The sequence below is a fragment of the Chiloscyllium punctatum genome, chromosome 40 (genome assembly GCF_047496795.1).
Source record: "Chiloscyllium punctatum isolate Juve2018m chromosome 40, sChiPun1.3, whole genome shotgun sequence".
NCBI lineage: Eukaryota > Metazoa > Chordata > Chondrichthyes > Orectolobiformes > Hemiscylliidae > Chiloscyllium > Chiloscyllium punctatum.
This window is the reverse complement of record NC_092778.1, coordinates 10,127,532-10,151,958: the sequence shown is the minus strand read 5'-3', so window position 1 is coordinate 10,151,958 and position 24,427 is coordinate 10,127,532. Positions and strand designations below refer to the sequence as shown.

At 41.3% G+C, this 24,427-nt stretch overlaps 1 protein-coding gene across 1 annotated transcript in view; it reads left to right on the top strand.

Annotated features, from left to right (window-relative positions):
* chlsn (cholesin) overlaps positions 1-24,427 on the top strand; it is a 416,204-nt gene that overhangs the window by 148,161 nt on the left and 243,616 nt on the right. The gene's annotated exons all lie outside the window — the stretch shown is intronic.

Here is a 24,427-nt window from a genome sequence, read left to right as displayed (position 1 = left end):
GTGACTCAATGATTTTTTTTGATTTTTTATAGTTATGTTACATTATTTTGTCCATCTGAGATTTTGATGTGCAACCAATGTTTGCACTCTTGTCTATCGAAACACTAACAGAAAGGTGGAAAAAAACAAAATGCTTACTTTGGATGCATCAAGAAGAATCAAATTTGTCAAAACCCAGTCAAAAGTAGGTTGATTGGCTAAAATAAAAAGGACTAGGAGAAAGTGAGGACTGCAGATGTTGGAGATCAGAGTTGAAAGTGTGGTGCTGGAAAAGCACAGCAGATCAAGCAGCATCCGAGCTTTTGAAAGTTTTTGCCTAATACCATCAAAATTGGCCTTTCTCCAACTTAGAACTTCAACTTTTGGATCTGGTCTAATCCATCACTTTTTCCATCCTTTTCCATCACTATTTTAAATCTAAGAGAATTATGCTCACTGGCCCTAAAGTGCTCTCCCACTGACATCTCATTCACCTGCCCTGCCTTATTTCCCAAGAGTAGGTCAAAGTTTGCACCTTCTCTAGTAGGTACATCCACATACTGAATCAGAAAATGTTCTTGTACACATTTAACAAATTCCTCTGCATTTAAACCCTTAACACTTTGGCAGTCCCAGTCTATGTTTGGAAAGTTAAAATCCCCTACAATAGCTGAGATCTCCTTCCAAGTTTGTTTTTCAATTTCCCTCTGACTATTAGGGGGTCTATAATACAATCCTAATAAGGTGATCATCCCTTTCTTATTTCTCTGTTCCACCCAAATAACTTCCCTGGATGTATTTCCGGGAATATCCTCCCTCAGCACACCAGTAATGCTATCCCTTATCAAAAACGCCATTCTCCCTCCTCTCTTGCCTCTCTTTCTATCCTTCCTGTCGCATTTGTATCCTGGAACCTTAAGCTGCCAGTCCTGCCCATCCCTGAGCCATGTTTCTGTAATTGCTATGATATCCCAATCCCATGTTCCCTGAGTTCATTTGCCTTCCTCGTTAGGCCCCTTGCATTGAAATAAATGCAGTTTAATTTATTAGTCCTACCTTGTCCCTGCCTGCCCTGACTGTCTGACTCACTTCTGTTCTCAACTGTACCAGTCTCCGATTAATCTCTTTCCTCACTATCTGCCTGGGTCTCACCCCCGCGCCCCAGCCCCGACCTTACTAATTTAAATCCTCCCAAGCAGCTCTAGCAAAACTCCCTGCCAGTATATTAGTCCCCTTCCAATTTTCGTGCAAACCGTCCTCCTTGTATAGGTTACTTCTACCCCAAAAAAGATTCCAATGGTTCAAAAATGTGAATCCTTCTCCCATACACCAGCTCCTCAGCCATGCATTCATCTGCTCTATCCTCTTATTCCTGCCCTCACTAGCTCGTAGCACTGGGAGTAATCCAGATATTAATACTCTCGAGGACCTCCTTTTTAAATTCCTGCCTAACTGTCTGTAAACTCCCTTCAGAATCTCAACCTTTTCCCTTCCGATGTCGTTGGTTCCAATGTGGACAATGACCTTGCTGGCCCCTCCCCCTTGAGAGCATTCTGCACCCTCTGTGAGACATCCTTAATCCTGTCACCTGGGAAGCAACACACTATTCTGATTTTTCACTGCTGGCTACAGAAACATCTGTCTGTACCTTGGTCTAGAGAGTCCCCGAACACAATTGATCTCTTAGAACCCGACATACCCCTCATTGCATTAGAGCCAGTCTCAATACTAGAATCTTGGCTGTTCATGCTACGTTCCCCAGAGAATCCCATACCCCCTACATTTTCAAACAGCATACTTGTTTGAAATGGGTATAGCCACAGAAGGCTCCTTCACTCGCTGCCTACCTCTGTTACCGTTCCTGGAGTTAACCCATCTATGTGACTGTATCTGAGACTTTCCCCCTTTCCTATAACTGCCATGCATCACATACTGTTGCTGTTGCAAATTCCTCATTGCTTCTAACTGTCTGTCCAACCAATCCATTCAATCTGATAAGATTCGCAACGAACAGCACTTATTACAGATATAATCTGCAGCAACCCTTAAACTCCCACATCTAACAAGAAGCGCATATCACTCTACTAAAGGCTATTTTTGCTCTTTCACAATCAACAGAGCCAGAAAATAACACCGTCTTATTTCTCTACAAAACACTGCCCCAGGTTAAATTAATAGTTATGGCTTATACTTTAAGTTTTTTTCAAGAGACAGATCTCCAAAAACATCTAATCAAGAAAGAACCCACTCTACTTACTAATGCAGACTTTCTGTAGGTCACAGTTTAAAAACAATACCTGCTTCTGTGCTATGAACTTCGCCCAAACAGTTTCTCCAAGATCACTTGTGAATTTCACTTTGTTAATTTTCCCAAACGCACTGCAATGTCCAGCGATACATGAATTCAAACAGCAAAGGCAGTAACTGTGCAGGTTCACTGCTGTATCAGTTTCTTTCTCTCTCTCTCCCACATTGACCTCACCATGTGCTTCCTTTGTCTGCTCTTTTCCCTTTTAAAACTGCTGTTGTTTTGACTTTTATTTTTCCAAAGTTCCAAAACAATGCAACAGCATAGAAAACAGTAATTGCTGCTCCTGGAATTCGAGGAAATCCCCTCCAGCACCTAAAATGCCTCAAAAAAAGGAGCAGCTGTTATAGCCAGAAATTTTTCCTGTCTTCCATCTTGGATTACCCAGAATCCTGAGCATAGATTTGGGATTAAAGACAGTGGGAGAAATTAGATCTTCAGTTGTTCATTGGACATGGACATTGCTGTCTAAACTGACATGTTATCCATCCATAATTGTCCTGAAGAAGGCCATGTCATAACCTTGAAAGATGTTGAAGTGATAATGTACCTGCATGAATGATTCAGAGGTACAGGCTAATGATTTGGAACATGAGTCAAAATCCCATGATGGCAGTGTAACTTCATCATGGAGTTATTCTAAGTAACATTGTGTGAACTATGACTAATTGTTGTAAAAACCTATCTGGTTCACTAATGTCCTTAAGCAAAGGAAATCTGTCATCCATTCTTGGTCACTGCAAACCATAACACATGGGGGATGTGGTAGACATTGTCTTAGCAAGTTTTGAAAAGATTTGTAGCTCAGATTGAGGTTTTGGATGTCGGTTGGCTCACTGAGCTGGAAGGTTCATTTTCAAAAGTTTCGTAACCATACTAGGTAACATCTTCAGTGAGTCTATAGACAAAGCACCTTTGGTGTTCCCTGCATTCTATTTATATGTTTGGGTTTCCTTGGGTAGGTGATGTCATTTCCTGCGGCGATGTTATTTCCTATGGCGATGTCATTTCCTATGGCGATGTCATTTCCTGTTCCTTTTCTCAGGGGGTGCTAAATGGGGTCCAAGTTAATGTGTTTGTTGACAGAGTTCTGGTTGCCAGACTACTCAGACCCCTTGGCATCATCGTAGCCCACAAGCCCACCAACACACTAAAACCGCAGCTAATGAACTTGAAAGACTCTATACAGACAACAAGCAAAACTAATGTCATTTACAATATATTGTGCAAGACCTGTAACAAACACAACATTGGGCAAACAGGCAGAAAACTAGCTACCAGGATACATTAACATCAACTAGCCATAAAATGACATGACCCTCTCTCACTAGTATCTTTACATACAGATAAGGAAGGACACCACTTTGACTGGGACAACACTTCCATCCTAGGACAAGCCAAACAGAGAGACACACGAGAATTCCTAGCGGCATGGCATTCCAACTGGAACTCTATCAACAAAGACATTGACTTAGACCCCATTTACCACCCCCTGAGAAAAAGAACAGGAAATGACATCACCATAGGTAATGATATCACCACCGGCAATGACATCACCAACCAAAGGAAAACCAAACATATAAATAGAAAGCAGGAAACACCAAAGGTGATTCATCTGGAGGCTCACTGAAGATGTTACGAAACATCTGAAAGTGAGCCTTCCAGCTCAGCGAGCAAACCTACATCCTGATGTTCCACCCGAGAGTGGATTCTCAGTCACTGTGAAGTCCTGGCTCACGATTATGGAGAACAATACTTCACATGTTAACTGTTCTGAAGTCATCCTAAAATGGTTTCCAGTTTATGTGCTGCAGAATCTTTGACTGCCGCTGACCTGCTACAGAAAGAGCATGGTTAATGCTGCCGTGTGCAACAGTTTCCCCATTTAGAGCTATAGAGTCATGTGGCACAGAAACAGACCCTTTGATCCAACCAGCCATTGCTGAATTTAATCCCAAACTAAACTAGTCCCACCTGCCTTCTCCTGGCCTGTATCCCTCCAAACCTTTCCTATTCATGGATTTATCCAAATGTCTTTTATATGTTGTAATTGTACCTGTATCCACCAATTCAGAAAGTTCATTCCACATGCTAACCACCCTCTATGGAAAATATTTGCCTCACGTCTTTTTAAAATTTCTCTCTTCTTACCTGAAAAATGTGCCCCTTAGTTTTGAACCCCCCCATTCTAGGGAAAAGGTAACTCCCATTACCTCTGTCTATACCTGTCATTATTTTATAAGCTTGTATCAGGTCACCTCTCAACCTCCTATGCTCCAGTGAAAATATACCAAGATACACTGAAGATCTGCCTGAGTGGAATGGAGGAAAGGTATTCCTTCAAGACCAATGTAGAAACAACTTCTGAAATGACTGAGACATAAATTAACCAAGTTGCTGCACAGTCAGCTGCTTTAGGTGAAGGAGTGTTGGATGGAGATTTCCCATTTTCTGTGAATGAGTTATTGACGTTGGATCTACTTTAAAAAAAGTGTTCGACCATGCTTAATTTGAGGGTGGAAAATATTGTGTGGAAATGTTTTTTTTCAAGCACAATATTGTGTCCCACCATAATGGAACTCCTATCCTTCATTTTAATGAACTTGATTAATTTAACAAGGTAACCTTGTAGTATTAGTGTTCTCAGGATCCTTTCTTTGAGATGACAGTAAGGCTTGTCATAATCTAAAAAGCATTTTTTCTAATATGCATTGCCTGTGTATTCCTTGCTTTCTCCAATGACAGGGTAATTGTTTACTGAGTTTATCCACTCAGCGCTGACTCTGAACTTGAACCAGTTCAATCTTGCACACATTTCTGTATGGAAGGGCTTAAAATAAACACATGGAACTTTTAACTCTCACTCTTGGCAAAATAAGGTTAGTTTTAAACAAAAATAATATATAGGCTTTGCAGGTTATCTCTCCAGTCTTCGATCCAGGTTGATTTTAATCAGTTATGACAGACATGGTCCAGATTTGCAGCCTAGATACAGATCAATAAATAGTCCTGCATGAAATGTCTGGCTAGATAAAATTGCCACAACCTCTGTGACTAAACAAAGAGATGGCCAAGCAGTTGTTCTACAGCGGTAACTACCACTGTCAGAAGGCATTTTTGTTGAGTCCCACAGCAGGTTGTACTTGTACTTGAGTACAGTCGGAAGTCAACCACCAATACTGGAACCATTCATTCCTGTTTTAAAATGAAGCATAGTACACCAGTATTTGTTATTGAGGTCCCTCAATCAGAAAATATCTGGTAGTCCTTATAATTCACTTCAAGTTAGTTTATTATACAGCAATGGGGAGTTCAGATCTATGAATTACACTGTAGCAAAGATACTAGAAAATAATTAGTCATAGAGATGTACAGCACAGAAACAGACCCTTTGGTTTAACTCGTCCATGCCACCCAGATATCCCAACCCATCTAGTCCCACCTGCCAGCACCTGGCCCATATCCCTCCAAACCTTTCCTATTCATATACCCATCCAGATGCCTTTTAAATATTGCAATTGTACTAGCCTCCACAACTTTCTCTGTCAGCCATTCCTCACACGCACCACCATCTGCGTGAAAAGGTTGTCGTTTAGATCTTTTTTCATCTTTCCCCTCTCATCCTAAACCTACGCCCTCTAGTTTTGGACTTCCGCACCCCAGGGAAAAGACCTTGTCTATTTACCCTATCCATGCCCCTCATAATTTTGTAAACCTCTATAAGATCACCCCTCAGCCTCCAACACTCCAGGGAAAACAGCCCTAGCCTATTCAACCTCTCTCTATAACTCAAACCCTCCAACCCTGGCAACATCTTTGTAGATCTTTTCTGAACCTTTTCTAGTTTATTTAATTCATATGCCCATATTTCCCTCCTATTTATTCTGTTTTTAACTATATCCTTTCTGCCCCAAACCACCAGCCTGAATTGAGGAACACGTTGGGCTCCAAATACCTTTCACTGAGGTCTTGGAATTTGTTTTTGTATTTCATATTCAACCCTCCCTCCCAATACATTCAAAACAAAGGCATTTTGTCTTATTAATGGCTCATCTAGTAAAAGAATTGGATTTAAAATGCTTTATCATTTAGTGAAGCTGAGGTGTCAATTCAATATTTAAAACAGAGATTAATAGATTTTTGTGAGGCAAGGGGTTAAAATGTTTTGGAACCAAAGTATGTTTGTGCAGTTTGTACAAATCAGCTATGATCTAATTGAATGGTGAAATAGGCTTGAGGTTATGAATGGCCTCCCTCTGTTTCTATAATTTGTTGGCCAATTATGTCTCATGAACCTATGCCCCACTATTTGCCTTTTACAATTATAAAACTTGGCGTGGTTAAATTTCTGTGACATATCAACCATTCAACTCCCAAACTTTGGTTTAATGGAGAAGTTTGGGTTGATAGTTTGGTGAATGAATCTAAACGAGCCAACAGCTTGTATTGTATATTCAGAGATAAAGCCAGCGATGCATGTTGGTAGATGGCTTGTGATATGGAAGATTAGAGATGATAGCAGTTCTCTGAAGCATTTTATTGATCAAGGCTGATGCACTTTTATATATTTTTGCTCTGTATCTTTCATTGCCACATAGTGAGATCCATTAATTCAGCTGAAAAGAAAATTTAAAGACTGATGTCAGGAAATAATTTATGAGCAAAGAAGGAGCAACATTTGCAATGAATTTGTAATATGGTAATGGAAGCTAAATCCCTTTGTGAGGCTGAGGTTAAATGCAAGGATGGAGCTGTATTTTGGATGGATGGATGAGTTGAGGCAACTTTAATGGCTGGTCACGTTTGTTTTTGCTTGTATGAGTTAAGCTCCTTGAAAGCTACAACATTCTTAAAGAACTGACAGGATATGTGGTACTTTCCCAGATGACCACTACAGGCACCTTATGGTATTTGCTGCTCCTACCACTATGTTGTACTGTACTGAAAAAGGGTTGTTTGAGGTAGCTTGCTGCCACCAATCCTCCTTTGTCTTTGCTTTGCTTTGTCTTGAGTTGAATGAGTGATTAGTTGGTAGAGGATATGTTGCTGAGGAATATCTACCAAAGAGACGCAATTCTTAGATAATAAGATTTATTGCATGTTAGCTGAAATAACTCCACAGAAGCCTGTATCTGATCCATGACACAGATTCAGCTGTCTCAGAGCCAGCTCTGAGTGAACAGGATGTCTGACATTCCTGTTCTTATCTGTCAGCCAGAGCTCCCTGATTAGACCAGATTAATCAATCTGGAAACTCATATTCTATGAGGTCCACCTGGTTGACCTTATTACAATCACTATATCTCTCCTCCTCTGAGTTCGAGGACATAGGCCAGTTCTTTTTTTTTTTGGCTCCTTTTGGGGCATTTTACCATTGGGTCATGTTCCTCCAACTCTACCTCTGAGATTGGGCAATATGTAATGCACAGCAGCTTGTGCCTGGGCCCTCTTGGAAGAAATTCATTCTGTATTATAGGCAGCAAAGACATCAAGGTGGCAACATCTGCCATGGCCACTTCAGATTCAGAGCTCGCTTCAATGCTTGACAGAAACGGAGAGCCCAGGGGTTCTGGAACAGTTGGAAAGACTGTTGAGGAGCCGGGCGTGTTTTATTTCTGTACCATTTGTGAGTTTGCAGCTTTCGTATGGTCCACATGCTTGTTCAGGATTGTCGCACCTATCTGAACTTTATGCGTCACTGGACCTAACCTCGTGTCGACCATGCCTCTTACCCACACAGGCATTCCCATGGTTCCTACACCAAACTTTGTCCCCGGAAGTAAACTGTCCTTCTTGCTTAGCAGAGTCTTGTGTTCAGCATTGGGTTCCTTATGCATTTTCACTCTCTTCCCCAGGTCTGAGAAGATCAGATTTAACCTGATACAGAATCTTCTCATTAGCAACTCTGCTGGAGCTCTCCTTCTTATTGCCTGAGAGGTGGTCCTATGATCAAATAGAAATCGGGACAGTTTGGTATCGAGTGAAACTGTAGGTGGTTTCTTCGAGCCTGGCTTCAATGTTTGAACTGCTTTTTCTGCCAGACTATTGGATGATGGATGGTATGGAGCTGTCTTTATATGTCAAATGTTATTTGACTTTAAGAAATACTCAAATTCCTTGTTGGTAAATGATGGCCCATTACCTATGATGAACACTGCTGGAAGTCCATGCATGGCAAAAAATGTGCACAGCTTTTCTATCGTCATCCCCATGTTTGACAAATGAATTCTATGCACGTTCAACCATTTTGAGTGAGCGTCCACAATGACTAAGAACATTGAGCCCATGAAAGGACCTGCATGGTCGACGTGTAACCAAGTTCAGGGTTTACCTGTCCATTCCCATGAATGTGGGAGGGATGATGGAGGTAATTTTTGTCCATGTTGGCACTCCAGGCACTGCCTCACTAATGAGACTATATCTACATCCGATCTTGGCCACCAGACAGAATGTCTCACCAACCTCTTCATTTTGAAAGCCCTTGGAAAACTCTAGTGGAGTTGAGCCAGTTTGGAACAATCTCTCTTGCTCCCCATAATAATATATCATCCTCTACTGTGACCTGATCTGTCCAGACCCAAAAACGTTTCAGTTCTGGTTGTGATGGCCCTTTGGTTTCCACCTTCACCACCAGCTGTTTCAGTTTTGCCAAGACCGGATTGTTCTGCGTCCAAAGACTGATATTATCAGCTGTGACTGGAAATGTGTTCTGAAATTTTAAAATATTTTAGACTCTTGCAGTAATGATACCACTGGTAGTGTATCTGCCAGCAAGAGACAGCTCAATACATCTGCATTTGCTACTTGGCCTCCCGGGCAGTGTTCCAATTTGTAATTATACGTGCTGAGTATTAGTGCCCACTGCTGAATTTGGCCTGAAGCTATGGGTCACACTGCCTTGTCCTCTTTAAGTAGATCTGGCAGGAATTTGTGGTTTATTATTATGAACTTATGTCCGTAAAGGTATTGGTGGAACTTACCGAATCCAAATTCGACCGCCAAACCTTCCATCTCTATCTGGGTATATTTACACTCTGCGTTAGCCAAAGTCCTGGCTGCATACACCACTGGGTGTTCCTCTGCATTGGTTACCTGTGAGCTAATAACCCTGATGCTATTGCCAAGCTCACTTGAGATCATAGTGTGCCAACAATTTGGAGGGTGACAGCTGTTTCTTCACTTCCCTAAAAGCTATGTCTTGGCTATTTGACCATTTCCAAGGCTGACCCTTTATTAAGAGTTGATGCAAAAATGCCAGGATGGAAGCCAGATTATATATGAACTTCGCATAATAATTCACCAGCCCAAGAAATGATCTAAGCTGCAGTACAGATGCGGGAGCCTGGGCACTTTGGTTGTCCTCGCTTTATCTTCCATTGGGTGTAACGCAGTCTTGTCAACTCTGTAGCCCAAATAAGCCACTTGGGCTGTCTGGAATACACATTTTTCCCTTCTAAGGCATATACTCGCCTGGGAGAAACGTCTAAGGGCTATCCCAAGTACCCGAAGTGCTCCTTCTTCTGTCTTCTCTGTTATTAGCACGTCATCTAGATAAATGCGATGTGGGTAGACCTTGTAAAATATTTTCCATCATCCACTGAAAAATTGCACAGGCTGACAATACCACAAATAGCAGACTCGTATGTTGGTACAAACCCTTATCGGTATTAATTGTAGCATGCTTCTGGGAGTCCTCATCTAACTGCAATTGCGAGTGTGCATGGATGGGTTGGACCAAAGGGTCTGTTTCCATGCTGTATGTCTCTATGACTCTATAACTTGCCTCTGTTAGTCATCTTAACCTAGTCAAAAATCCGGTCTGGATTTCCGTGGTTCTGAATTGCCAAGTAAAGCTGATAGTATCCCAGAATTAGAGGAGGCTTGGGATCGTAATATTCCTTAATTAAATCTGTGAACTCTTGAAAGGTTTTACTATCTAGTGCCTCACGGAGGCCCTGATGAAGGGCTTTTGCCCGAAACGTTGATTTTCCTGCTCCTCGGATGCTGCCTGACCTGCTGTGCTCTTCTAGCACCACTCTAATCTAGACTTTGGTTTCCAGCATCTGCAGTCCTTGCTTTTACCTGCCTCACTGAGAGTAAGGCTTCTAATAACAGAAAAAGCTGCGGGTCCACAAGCTGTTAGGAGCATTACTGGTTGACTTTCATCTGTCCACATGTGATTTGCCTGGACCCAGGCATTGACAGCAGAATCGAACCAGTAGAGCGTCCCAAATAATGTCATGATGCCTAAATGCTTACCCCAACTCAAAGATGACTGTTGCGAGTAAATTTCTAAAGGAGGGTGCTTTTCTTTCATCACCACTGAAATAACTCAACTAAGGCTGGTATTCAGTCACCCTTTATTTACATGTAGAGGGCCCTTGGCCCTAAGACCCAGCGATCAGAGTAAACAGGATGTCTGACATTCCTGTTCTTTTTTTTCCTTTCTTCTTTTTTGTTTGCGAGTCCTTCACACACATTGATCCAGCTCCCTCAGAGTTAGCTCTCGAAGTGAACAGGATGACACTCCTTTTTTTTTCTTTTCTATCTATTTTTCTTTTTTTGAGAGACACAGTGAAAGACACAAAGTGCACAAATTCTTTATTCAGTTTCCTCCACCAGGAAGAAAAGAAACACCCGAGTGGCCAGTGACAAGCAGTGCCCTTCACATCAAAGGGCAAGCATCTTGTTTCTTTTTTTTTACTTTATTAAACAAATTACAAAAACAGTTTACAACAAACAGTTACATTTACAGCTGCATACAAGAGACAGCAGATACTCCTGTTCTTTTTTTTCTTTTTTCTTTTTTTCTTTTCTTTTTTCAAAGGGCAAAGCTGTGTGATAATTCCCTGTTTATTTTCTTTTTATGCCCACACTACCGCCTAACTGCGGTAGTGCTTATTTTTCCCCAGCACCCATGGTGTGTGTGTGCAGGTGTGAGACACAGTGAAAGACACAAAGTGCACGAATCTTTATTCAATTTCCACCACCAGGAAGAAAGGAAAACACCCGAGTGGCCAGTGACAAGCACTGCCCTTCACATCAAAAGGGCAATGCTGTGTGATCAAAACAGTGAAGGGGAGGGTAAGGACTAAATCAAAATAGAGTTGGACGGGGAAATAATGCACTCCACTCCCTGCGGCACCCACCTCTCCCTGAACAACTCCAGGGTGTTGGTGGACACCACGTGCTCCTTCTCCAAGGACACCCGGGCTCTAACGTAACCGCGGAAGAGGGGCAGGCAGTCGGCCCTAACGACCCCCTCCACGGCCCGCTGCCTCGACCTGTTGATGGCCAGTTTGGCCAGGCCCAGGAGCAGACCCACGAGGAGGTCTTCGGACCTGCCCTCCCTCCCTCCTCCGTACCGGGTGAACACTCCTGTTCTTGTTTTTTTCTTTTTTTTTCTCTTTGTTTTCTCTTTTTTTTTGCCACCAACAGGAAGATATGAAAAACACCCGAGTGGCCAGTGACAAGCACTGCCCTTCACATCAAAGGGTAATGCTGTGTGATCAAAACAGTGAAGGGGAGGGAACTAGATCAATATCTGCTCCCTCAGAGAACTAGGGTAGAACTCCTTGCCAACATCCACAAATTATTTGTGCTGTCAGTAGAATAGGTGAAGCCAATGTAACATATACATTAACCTCTTCAGAACCAGGATTGCTTTGTCTATACAAAAGGCTGGATACAAAATGAATGCTTCCCCTAGCTAAGGGAAAGCCAAATATAGAGAACACAGCCTCAGAATTAGGGGAAGCCCTTAAGGATTTTAGAAGAAACAGTGCTTTATTTTCCACTGCAAGTCCATTTTGATTTAGTCCTTCCCTGCTCTTCCTACCCCTACCTCCTCCCTTTTGATGTTTTTTATTGCTACTAATGGGTTTTGCATGTAAATGTCTAATTGGCTGCACTTTAGATTACTGGTCCTAGTTAATAGTTAAAAGCAAAAGTAAAGGTTATACTGATTTGATGGAAAGTTTGTTCAGTTGTGTGTGATCATGTTTCCTAGTTATTTCAAAAAATGAGCAGACCCATATATATATAAACAAAAGCTGACCCTGAACTGGCTGGTTAGCTGAGATGATCAGAGCTTAGTGTTGATAATGTCAAGGTCATGGGTTCAAATCCAATACTTGGACAATCATGTTGGCTTCCAACTGTGACTTTCACATGGATGATTATTGGCGGTAATTAATAGTTAAAAACAAAAAAAACTAAGAACTCTTGTCGCAAAACAAAAGAAAGAGAGACCCAGAGGGCTGTTGTGGCATAGTGGTAGTATCCTTACCTCTGAGTCAGGAGGCCCAGTTTCAAGTCTTACTTGCCCCAGAAGGGTGTAATAACATCTGTGAACAGGTTGATTATGAAAAACATAAAACAGACCTAGAGGTCCTTGAGGCACAGTGAAAGTGTGGAGGCCTGGGTTCAAGCCCCACCTCTTCTAGAGGTGTGTAGTAACATCTCTGAACAGGCTATTTCAAAACAATGCAGACTCTGTGATGGCTCTACAAAACAGTTGTTCAACAATAAACAACATTCCTTTCTAGTTAGGTTTTCTGAGTTATTACAGAAACTGTTAAAGGATATAATAATTGTTGGAAAAAGATTGGATTGTAATTCTGGCTGAAATGTACTGGAGAATTAAATAGCCCTTTCTAGCTTCTGTTTCCAAAATAGGACAGTTCCCCTCCTGTCAATAGAATAAGAATTGATAATTGAAGGGGGTACTTTATTTTCAGCCTCATACCCCAAAACAATTTGTTTTAACAATTCTTTTTCCCTTCAGTGATGATCTGTCATTTTTCACTCGTTGTTTCTTTTCTAAAATTATCAATGATGAGATCAGCTGTCAGTAGTCCACAGAGATTCCTGCCCTCCCAGATAACAGTTGCAAAATGGCCTCAATTTGCTAATCTTCTGGAGTTGTCTATCAGTTATGTGAATGGGATCAGAGCCATGTGGTGTCAGTTTGATTAACTTTGATCTTGATCAACAGCCATGTAGTTCATGATTCTGTCTAAAGGTAAATAGAATTAATGATCCTTGCACGATAGCATATTTACATAATTTAATAGATGTGTTTTTTTTTCTCTTTGTCAGTTACCCATGCCCCTTCCTTAGTTACTGGTTATATTTACACTGACGAGCTTCAATTGTGGTAAGTTTGGATTACGCAACCAAATAATGCAATATATTACTGTGATATCCTGTGCAAAGCTGCAGGGTTGTAATGATAGCAATATAATAAATTTTAATGACACACTGAAGACTTGGGTGCACATCTCTCGAAAACACCTCAACGCACTTTACATACAATTTACAGTGAAATACAATGACTGTTGTTATGTAGGCAAGCATGTTGGTTGTTACATACACAGCTGGATCCAACACAAAATCCAACCTCGTGATGATGTACCTTTTTAGTCTGGTTTTGGTAGTGATGGTAACGATGAGTTTTTGTTTTAAATTCATTCACATCATGTGCGTGTCATTGGTCAGGCCAGCATTTTTTGCCTATGCCTAAATATATATTGAAAATGGTGATGAGTTGTTCTCTTGAACCACTTGTAGTCCTTGGGATGTAGATACACTTTCAAAACTGATAGAGAGGGCATTCCAAAATCTTGTCCTAGCGATACTGAAGGAATAATAATATAGTTCCAGATCAGGATGGTGTGTGACTTGGAGGGGATCTTGCAGTTTGTGGTGCTCCACGTTCCTGCTGTCCTTATTCTTTCTCGATGGTGGAATGATGGGGAGAAGAATATTATGAGGCAGGACTGGCTGTTCTTTTGAAGTAAACCCTGGGAACTTTAACATTCGCCTGATTCACAAAAACAGGAATACAGGATCCTCTGTTCGATGTCTCAAGAATGATACCTGTGATAATGCAACATTCTCTCCGATTTGGACTGGCGTGTTGACGTTAGTATGTACTATATTTAAGCTCTGGAGTAGTAATTGATCTTTTTAAATGAGAGACAAGGGTACTACCGATTGAGCCAAACTCATGCACTGTAAGCAGATTGCATAAAGGTCAGGCTAATTATGTGGGAAAAAAGCAAATTACTGTGGATGCTGGAATCTGAAACCAAAAGAGAAAATACTGAAAAATCTCAGCAGGTCTGGCAGCATCTGTAAGGAGAGAAAAGAGCTGACATTTTGAGTCTAACTGACCCTTTGTCAAAGCTAAACAAAGGGAGAACTAGGGAGGTATTTATACTAGGCTGAGAGAAGGTGAGTCATGGCTCCAGAAGCAAAGGTAGCAATAAAGAGATGATAATGACAGTGCATAGAGAGATTATAGGGAGATTAGGAGCTGTGAATGACCAAGGCTGAAGCCAGTGCTATGTGACAAAATGTATGGGGGATGGGTGAAGCAGAGACAAAATGGAAAACAGGGGAGAAGGGTGGTAAAGGGGGAAGAGGAGAGGAAAAAGGTGATAAGAGAGTGGGGAGCGAGAGAAAGAGAGACAATCAAGAAATATGAAGTACAGAACAGTGAAAAAAATATTAGAGCAAGATAAATAAAATAAATGAAATAAAATTATGGAGCAGAATGAAAACAGAGTGGTCGAGATGGGATAATCATCTGAAGTTGTTGAATTCAATGTTGAGACCAGCAGGCTTAACGTGCCTGGTCGGAAGATGAGATGCTGTTCCTCCAGTTTGCATTGAGCTTCACTGGAACTTTGCAGCAGGCCAAGGACAGGCATGTAGTTATGGGAGCAGGAGCTAGTCAGAGTTAGGGCTACAGACAAACAGTGGTTCAGAGATGTCAGTGGGCAAATTTTGTGATAGACAAGTCAGTAAGTTACAACATATTTGATTCAAGCCATGATAGTGACTTTCAGCAGAGACCCTTGATCTTATTCATGAAGTAGAACACAGAAGAAAAATGAATACTGAATAGTACAATATCATGCTTTTGAGAAAGCCTTTGGGAGGGTAGTAAAACAGCAAACATTTGGAATGGAATTTCAGGTCACACAGCAGATCTGCAGAATGATGGAAGCACGTACAGAAAACGAAGCTAGAGAAGTGAAGAATACACCTTGGAATTTAGACTGAATGAAGTTGCAAGCATATTGAGTGATGATCGTCGAGTGATGCTAACACCTGATGAAGGAGTGGTGCTCTGAAAGTTAGTGTGCTTCCAATTAAACCTGTTGGACTATAACCTGGTGTTGTGTGATTTTTAACTTTGTACACCCCAGTCCAACACTGGCATCTCCAAATCAGTTCTACTCAAAGTTGAGTTCAATTAGAGTGATTCCTTGCAGGAACCTAGAAATGAGGAAAGCAAACATAAGGATTTTGGCATGGAGATTGAAAGTGAAATGTATTGTGGTGGAATAGTCTTTATAAATAGGGAAACTGGAAAGTTAAGTAGATGTATTTGCAATCCAGTTATTTGATGGCGGAAAACTGTTTCAAAGCTGAATGTGCAGAAATAGCTGAATAGATTGGGGCTATTTTCTCTGGAGCGTCAGAGGCTGATGGTGACCTTTTAGAGGTTTGTAAAGTCATAAGAAGCCTGGATAGGTGAAATAATCAAGATCTTTTTTTCCAGGGTAGAGGAATCCAAAACTAGAGGGCATAAGTTTAAGATGAGAGGGAAAAGATTTAACAAGTACCTAAGGGCAACTTTTTCATGCAAGTAGTGGTGCAAATATGAAATGATCTGCCAGAGAAGTGTGGAGGCTGGTACAATTACGACATTTAAAAGGCATAAGGGTGGCTATATGAATAGGAAGGGTTTGGAGGGATATGGACCAAATGCTGGCAAATGGGACTAAATTAATTGAAGATGTCTGGTTGGCATGGTCAAGTTGGACTGACAGGTCTGCTTCCATCCTTCACGTCTCTCTGACTCTATGAATCTGTTGTATGACTGTAATATGTAAGCCTTGCCACTGGGTGGAAATGTATGACATTTTACATTTTGCACAACTATATTTATTGTAGCTTTTGTTTCGAGCCACTGGATTGTTCTGTGTTCTGCTTCAGTTCACAAATTTCCTTCTGCACGGAACTATGAATTCAGGTCAGTATTGCACTACATTGTTTTGTTACTGAGAAACAAATGTGAAAAGCTAAGATTGATAATGCACTGAGAAAGATGAACAGCCTCTATGTCATTAGAAGTAAATGAGGGAGGAACAGTTTGAGAGATGGGCATAAATCTACAAAACCAGCAAGAAATAAACAGTGCTGCAAGTAGAATATAATGACACTCTTCTTTCTGATTACTGATGATATCTAACAGTTGTTATTGCTCTTTCATTAACTTACATTGAATATGATTATAACTTCAGCATGATTTGAAGGTTGTGCAGCTGAACTTAACATGATTTTGAATATAATTTAATTTTGTTTAATTCAATGAGGAGGTTTGCCTAAAATAAGGATAAGAAGTTGTGCTGACCAGGTGTTACTGGCCTTGGCTGTCAAAAGCTGGAAGATTGTCATAGAAAGGAATAGCTGAGGAAAATCGGGAGTTCTGTGGTTTTGTGGGCAAGTTAGAGTCATGAATCTGAATTTTCAGCATTGGTGGGACATAAGGAAGAGAAAGCATACTTTATGTCAGAAGGCTTATTTTCAGGTGAAGAGGATAAAGAGGGTAAAGTTAAAGCAGCACTCAGTCAATCATAAATCAGAGCAAGATTAAAAAAGTAGTGGCAGGCAGGTTTTGCCATTGGTAACAAGTAATCAAGTGTCGAGCAGATTTTTTTTTGTATCTAGTCATAACAAATGAGAGCACTCTTAGTAGAACAGCCTCATTAGATTAGGAAGCAATATTTTGTTTTGGATGGACTTGGACTTCACAAAGAGTTAATAGATATTGAGATGGACATGGATGGTAATTGGTCAGCGTAGCAAAGCTTCTTGAGGTAAATTTTCTTGAGGTAGATGGAGCAGATTTGAAAATTTGAAAAGTCAAAGGGGGTAAGAATGCTAAAGACTAATTTTCCACTCTTCGTAGTCTATCTTCCTCCTTCCACCTTGATACTGACTTCATAATCATAATCGGTCAGTATTATGAGTCTAAGCTTGCTCCTGACACCCACTTAATACTTTATAATCAGTAGTTAAGTAGCCTACTCAGCTACTTGCAACCACATTTAGTGTAGCAAAAAATAGTACACCAATACTTCTGCTGTAACAAGGATTCAGTGCTTATACTCCTTCCCTTGTTGTCAAACCATTGCAGGAATGAATCACAGAATCACAGAATTGTTATGGTTCTGAAGGAGGCCATTCGGCACATCGTGTCTGTACCGGTTTAATTATTTTGGGCCAGACTCCTGCCTTTTCCCCACATTCCTGCATACCATTCCTATCCAAGAAAACACCCAAAGCATTCTTGAATGCCTCAACTGAACCTGCATCCACCACATTTCCAGGCAGTCCATTCCATGCCCTAACAACTTGCTGTGTGAAAATGTTATTTTCTCACATCACCCTTGCTTAATTTGTGTATCACTTTAAAATCCATTCCCTCATATTCTTGTTTTTCTGACAAATGGAAACAACTTTATGTTACCTACTTTATCCAACCCACTCATGATTTAAAATACCTCAATCAGATCTCCTCTCAGTTTCTTCTCTCCAGGGAAAACTTCTTCAATCTTTCCTCATAGCTGAGATTTTTCATACCTGGAACCATCCTTTTACACTCTGTCCAATGTTTTTCTATAATTCCAATAATGTGGCTCCCACAACTTTATACAATACCCGAGCAAGGTCTAAAAAGTGTCTTTGTTCAATGTCATCTCCTTGCTCTTGTAAACTATACCCCTGTTAATAGAGCCTAGAACACTGAATATTTTATTTACTACATTCCCTACTTATCCTTCAATAATCTGTGCACATATACACCAAAGTCCCTCTGCTCCCGCACTCCCTTTAGAATTGCACCCTCTATTTTATATTGACTTTTAGTGCCAACCAAAATGCATCATCTCACATTTCTCTGTATTGAATCTCATCTGCCACTTATCTGCTCACTTCACCAGCTTTTGGAGTTCTACACGATCCTCTGCACAGTTTACAATTCTTCCAAATTTTGGGTCATCTGCAAACTTGTAAGTTGCTCCCTGCACATCTAGATTGAGCTTGTTAAAATATATCATGAAAAGTAAGGGTCCCAGTACTGACCTCTGGAAAGCTTTGTGTTATCATTTCAAAAACAAACTCCAGTAAATTAATAAAAGATGATTTTCCCTTTAGAAATCCATGCTGACTCTTCCTAATCAACCCACTTTTTCCATGTGACTACTGATTCTAACCCACAATTGTATCCAAACGTTTCCCCACTACCAATGTTAAATTAACTAGTCTGTAATACTAGAATTAGCTTTACATTCTTTTTTAAACAGGGCAGTAATGTTCTGGCGCTTCCCTGGAGTCCAGAGAAAAAAGATATTATGACCAGTCCCTCCACAATTTCTACCTTCACTTCATTTAAAATCTTTGGAGGCATTTTATGTATTCCTGGTGCCTTTAAGTTTAAGTACCAACAGTCTATCCAAGACTTCTTCCTTTTGAATTTTGATCCCTTCTATTGATAGAATTTTTTCCTCTGCCAACAAGGGGGTGGGCAGCATCCTCCATTATGAAGATAGATGCAAATTATTCATTTAACGCCCTGCCTCTGTCTGTGAATCCTTTTTTTGGTGTCCGACTGTATTACTCCTTTAACTTCTCTATTACTTTTTATATACCGAAAGAAAATTTTGGGATTTCCCTTGGCTAACTTTTAGTTTTTTTTCATTATTTCTCTTTGCTTTTTCTATTGCTTTTTCACCTCCTCCTTCACCCTGTAGTATTCCTGTTGATTGTAATTGTATTTTCTGCCTTATGCTTGTCATAAACAGACCTTTTCTTTCTAATGTTAATTTCTACCTCCTTGGTCATTCAGAGAATCCTGGATTTGTTAATCTATCTTTCCAATTAAAGGGAATATACTTTGCACCCAAACCATCTGCTCCTTGAAGGTGGCCTGTTGTTCAGTTATTGATCTCCTAACAAATCTCTTATTCTAACCAATCCTACTCAGCTCTGTTCTTGCTCCGCTAAAGTCAGCTCTCTGCAAATTGATTTTTCTTGCTTTGGATTGTTGCATGGCATTCTCTAACACCAACGGGAACCTTATGATTATTGCCTCACCACATGTTCCATTTGGCCCATCTCATTTCTAAACACCAGGCCCTTGTTGGTCTCAACACACAGTGATGTAGGAAACTCTCCTTAATACACTCATTGTCCCTTACAATACTAGTATCTGAATCTTCTGGTAACTGAAGTTCCCCAATTATAACTGCTCAACTACACCTAGCATGTCATTGCACCCTTTTATTCTGCAATTGTGGTTAAATTGACTCCATCCTTAAACCCTCCCAGTGCTGAGGAAAGCTTTATTTTTAAGAAAAGGACCTTTTTTGTTTTAGTCAACATAAGGACTTCTGCACAGTCATGACTTTTGTTTTATCTTGATTAAATTAGTTTGTTAAGAGAAAAAAAAGCAATGTTGTTAGTGTAGTCATTAGGTAATGCAAAACTACATTTGGAGAAGGGTATAAACAGTGGGAATAAACATTGTTGGTCTTTGCTGTTCAGTCTGTAGGTTTTTTTTAATTTAAAGTGGGAAAGGAAGCAGGAGGTAAGTGCCTCTCATCTGTCAAAAGTAGCACAACCAGTAATCACTAACGCACAAAAGTAAACTACAGTATGACATTGCAAATCCTTTATCTAGTAATTCTATAATAACTAATGCAAATAAAATAAGCTTCCTGGACCTTCCACCGAGCTTTTATGTGGCACATGTGAGCAATAGACTGCAGTTAGATATCTTTTAATTTCCTGCCCTCATTTAAAATATAGCAAAAATATATGCTGTCCAAGATTGTGACATCATGTTTACTGGTAGCATTTTGAGATACAGTGGATGAGTGATTTGAGATGTGAAGTGTAGTGAGTGCAGTGTACGTGGGAGGAACAGATGACTTTGGACCAATGATTCTCAGAGCTCCAACACATTCTGGGTAATCCAAGATGGAGGACAGGAAAAATTTCTGGCTCTAACAGCTGCTCCCTTTTTGAGGTATTTTAGGTGCTAGAGATGATTTCCTCAAATTCCAGGAGTAGCAATGACTGTTTTATATGCTGTTGTATTGTGATGGAACTTTGGGAGAAAAAAGTCAAAACAACAGCAGTTTTAAAAGGAAGAAGAACAGACAAAGGAAGCACATGGTGAGGTTAGTGCAGGAAAGAGAGGGAGAGAAAGAAACTGACGCTGCTTTTGCTGTTTGAATTCATGAATCACTGGACATCAGAGTGCTTCTGGGAAAATTAACGAACAGTGAAATTCACAACTGATCTAGGAGGAACTGTTGGGTGAAGTTCACAGCACAGAATCAGATAAGTGTATTTTGTTTTAGGTGTGGCCTACAGAAAGTCTGCAGTAGTGAGTAGAGTGGGTTCTTTCTTGATTAGATGTTTTTGGAGATCTGTCTCTTGATTAAACTTAAAATATAAGCCATAACTATTAATTTAATCTGGGGCAGTGTTTTGTAGAGGAATAAGACGGTGTTATTTTCTGGCTCTGTCGATTTTGAAGGAGCAAAAATGGCCTTTAGTAGAGTGATATGTGCCTTTTGTCAGATGTGGGAGTTTAAAGAGAGTTTAAGGGTTACTGCGGATTTTATCTGCCATAAATGCTTTTGTTTGCAAATCTTATGAATGGATCAGTTGGAGAGACAGTTAGAATCAATGAGGAATTTGCAACAGCAACAGTATGTGATGGATGGCAGGTGTAGGAAGGGGGGGAAAGTCTCAGATACAGTCACATAGATGGGATAACTCCAGGAATGGTAAGAGAGCTAGGCAGCTAGTGTAGGAGTCTTTCATGGCTATGTCCATTTCAAACAAGTAAGCTGTTTTGGAAAATGTAGGGGGTGATGGATTCTCAGGGGAACGTAGCACAAACAGCCAAGTTTCTGATATTGAGACTAGCTCTAATGCAACAAGGGGTACGTCGGGTTCCAGGAGATCAATTGTGTTAGGGGATTCTCTAGTTCAAGGTATGACCAGACGTTTCTGTGGCCAGCAGCGAAAAATCAGAATGGTGTGTTGCTTCCCTGGTGACAAGATCAAGGACGTCTCAGAGAGGGTGCAGGATGTTCCCACAGGGGAGAGGGGCCAGCAAGAGGTCATTGCCTACATTGGAAGCAATGGCATAGGAAGGGAAAAGGTTGAGATTCTGAAAAGAGATTACAGAGAGTTAGGCAGGAATTTAAAAAGGAGGTCCTTGAGAGTAGCAATATCTGGATTACTCCCGGTGCTACGAGCTAGTGAGGACAGGAATAGGAGGATCGAGCAGATGAATGCATGACTGAGGAGCTGGTGTAAATGCAGTAAGAGTATACTTAAGAGGGAAATTACGAGGGCAAAAAGGGGTCATGAGATAGCTTTGGCAAATAGAACTAAGGAGAATCCAAAGGGTTTTTACAAATACGTTAAGGACAAAATGGTACCTAGGGAGAGAATAGGGCCCCTCAAAATCAGCAAAGCAGCCTTTGTGTGGAGCCACAGAAAATGGGGAGATACTAAATGACTATTTTGCATCAGTTTTTACTGTGGAAAAGGATATGGAAGATATAGACTGTAGGGAAATAGATGGTGACACCTTGCAAAATGTCCATATTACAGAGGAGGAAGTGCTGAATGCCTTGAAACGCATAAACGTAGATAAATCCCCAGGACCTGATCAGGTGTACCCAAGAACTCTCTGGGAAGCTAGAGAAGTGATTGCTGGGCCTCTTGCTGAGATATTTGTATCATCGATAGTCACAGGTGAGGTGTTGGAAGACTGGAGGTTGGCTACCGTGGTGCCACTGTTTAAGAAGGGTGGTAAGGACAAACCAGGGAACTATAGACCAGTGAGCCTGATGTCAGTGATGGGCAAGTTGTTGGAGGGAATCCTGAGGGACAGGGTGTACACAGTGGCACAGTGGTTAGCACTGCTGCTGCACAGCGCCAGAGACCAGGGTTCAATTCCCACCTCAGGTGACTCTGTGTGGAATTTGCACATTCTCTCCGTGTCTACGTGGGTTTCCTCCGGGTGCTCCGGTTTCCTCCCACAGTCCAAAAATGTGCGGGTTAGGGGAATTGGCTATGCTGAATTGCCCGTTGTGTTAGGTGAAGGGGTAAATGTAAGTGAATGGGTCTGGTTGGGTTGCGCTTCGGCAGGTCGGAATTTATGGAAAGGCAAGGACTGATTAGGGATAGTCAACCTGGCTTTGTGCGTGGGAAATCATGCCTCACAAACTTGATTGAGTTTTTTGATGAAGTAACAAAGAGGATTGATGAGGACAGAGCGGTAGATGTGATCTGTATGGACTTGAGTAAGCTGTTCGACACAGTTCCCCATGGGAGACTGATTAGCAAGGTTAGATCTCACGGAATACAGGGAGAACTAGCCATTTGGATACAGAACTGGCTCAAAGGTAGACGACAGAGGGTGGTGGTGCAGGGGTGTTTTTCACACTGGAGGCCTGTGACCAGTGGAGTGCCACAAGGATCGGTGCTGGGTCCTCTACTTTTTGTCATTTACCTAAATGATTTGGATGCGAGTATAACAGGTACAGTTAGTGAGTTTGCAGATGACACCAAAATTGGAGGTGTAGTGGACAACGAAGAGGGTTACCTCAGATTACAACAGGATCTTGACCAGATGGGCCAATGGGCAGAAAAGTGGCAAATGAAGTTTAATTCAGATAAATGCAAGGTGCTGCATTTTGGGAAAGCAAATCTTAGCAGGACTTATACACTTAATGGTAAGGTCCTAGGGAGTGTTGCTGAACAAAGAGACCTTGGAGTGCAGGTTCATAGTTCCTTTAAAGTGGAGTCACAGGTAGATAGGATAGTGAAGAAAGTGTTTGGTATGCTTTCTTTTATTGGTTAGAGTATTGAGTACAGGAATTAGGAGGTCATGGCGTGGCTATACAGGACATTGGTTAGGCCACTGTTGGAATATTGCATGCAATTTTGGTGTTCTATCGGAAAGATGTTGTGAAACCTGAAAGGGTTCAGAAAAGATTTACAAGGATGTTGCCAGGGTTGGAGGATTTGAGCTACAGGGGGAGGCTGAACAGGCTGGGGCTGTTTTCTCTGGAGCGTCGGAGGCTGAGGGGTGACCTTACAGAGGTTTACAAAATTATGAGGGTCATGGATAGGTTAAATAGACAAAATCTTTTCCCTGGGGTCGGGGAGTCCAGAACTAGAGGGCATAGGTTTAGGGTGACAATAGACAATAGACAATAGGTGCAGGAGTAGGCCATTCAGCCCTTCGAGCCTGCATCGCCATTCAATATGATCATGGCTGATCATTCCTAATCAGTATCCTCTTCCTGCCTTATCTCCATAACCCTTGATTCCACTATCCTTGAGAGCTCTATCCAACTCTTTCTTAAATGAATCCAGAGACTGGGCCTCCACTGCCCTCTGGGGCAGAGCATTCCACACAGCCACCACTCTCTGGCTGAAGAAGTTTCTCCTCATCTTTGTCCTAAATGGTCTACCCAGTATTTTTAAGCTGTGTCCTCTGGTTCGGCACTCACCCATCAGCAGAAACATGTTTACCACTGCCAGAGTGTCCAATCCTTTCATAATCTTATATGTCTCAATCAGATCCCCTCTCAGTCTTCTAAACTCAAGGGTATACAAGCCCAGTCGCTTCAGTCTTTCAGTGTAAGGTAATCCCGCCATTCCAGGAATTGACCTCGTGAACCTACGCTGCACTCCCTCAATAGCCAGAATGTCTTTCCTCAAATTTGGAGACCAGAACTGTACACAGTATTCCAGATGTGGTCTCACCAGGGTTCTGTACAGCTGCAGAAGCACCTCTTTGCTTCTATACTCAATCCCTCTTGTTATGAAGGCCAGCATGCTATTAGCCTTCTTCACTACCTGCTGTACCTGCATGCTTGCCTTCATTGACTGGTGTACAAGAACACCCAGATCTCTCTGGAGGGACTAGATTGGGTTGGGATATCTGGTCGGCATGGACAGGTTGGACCGAAGGGTCTGTTTCCATGCTGTACATCTCTCTGACACTATGACATGGGAGTTTCCTCA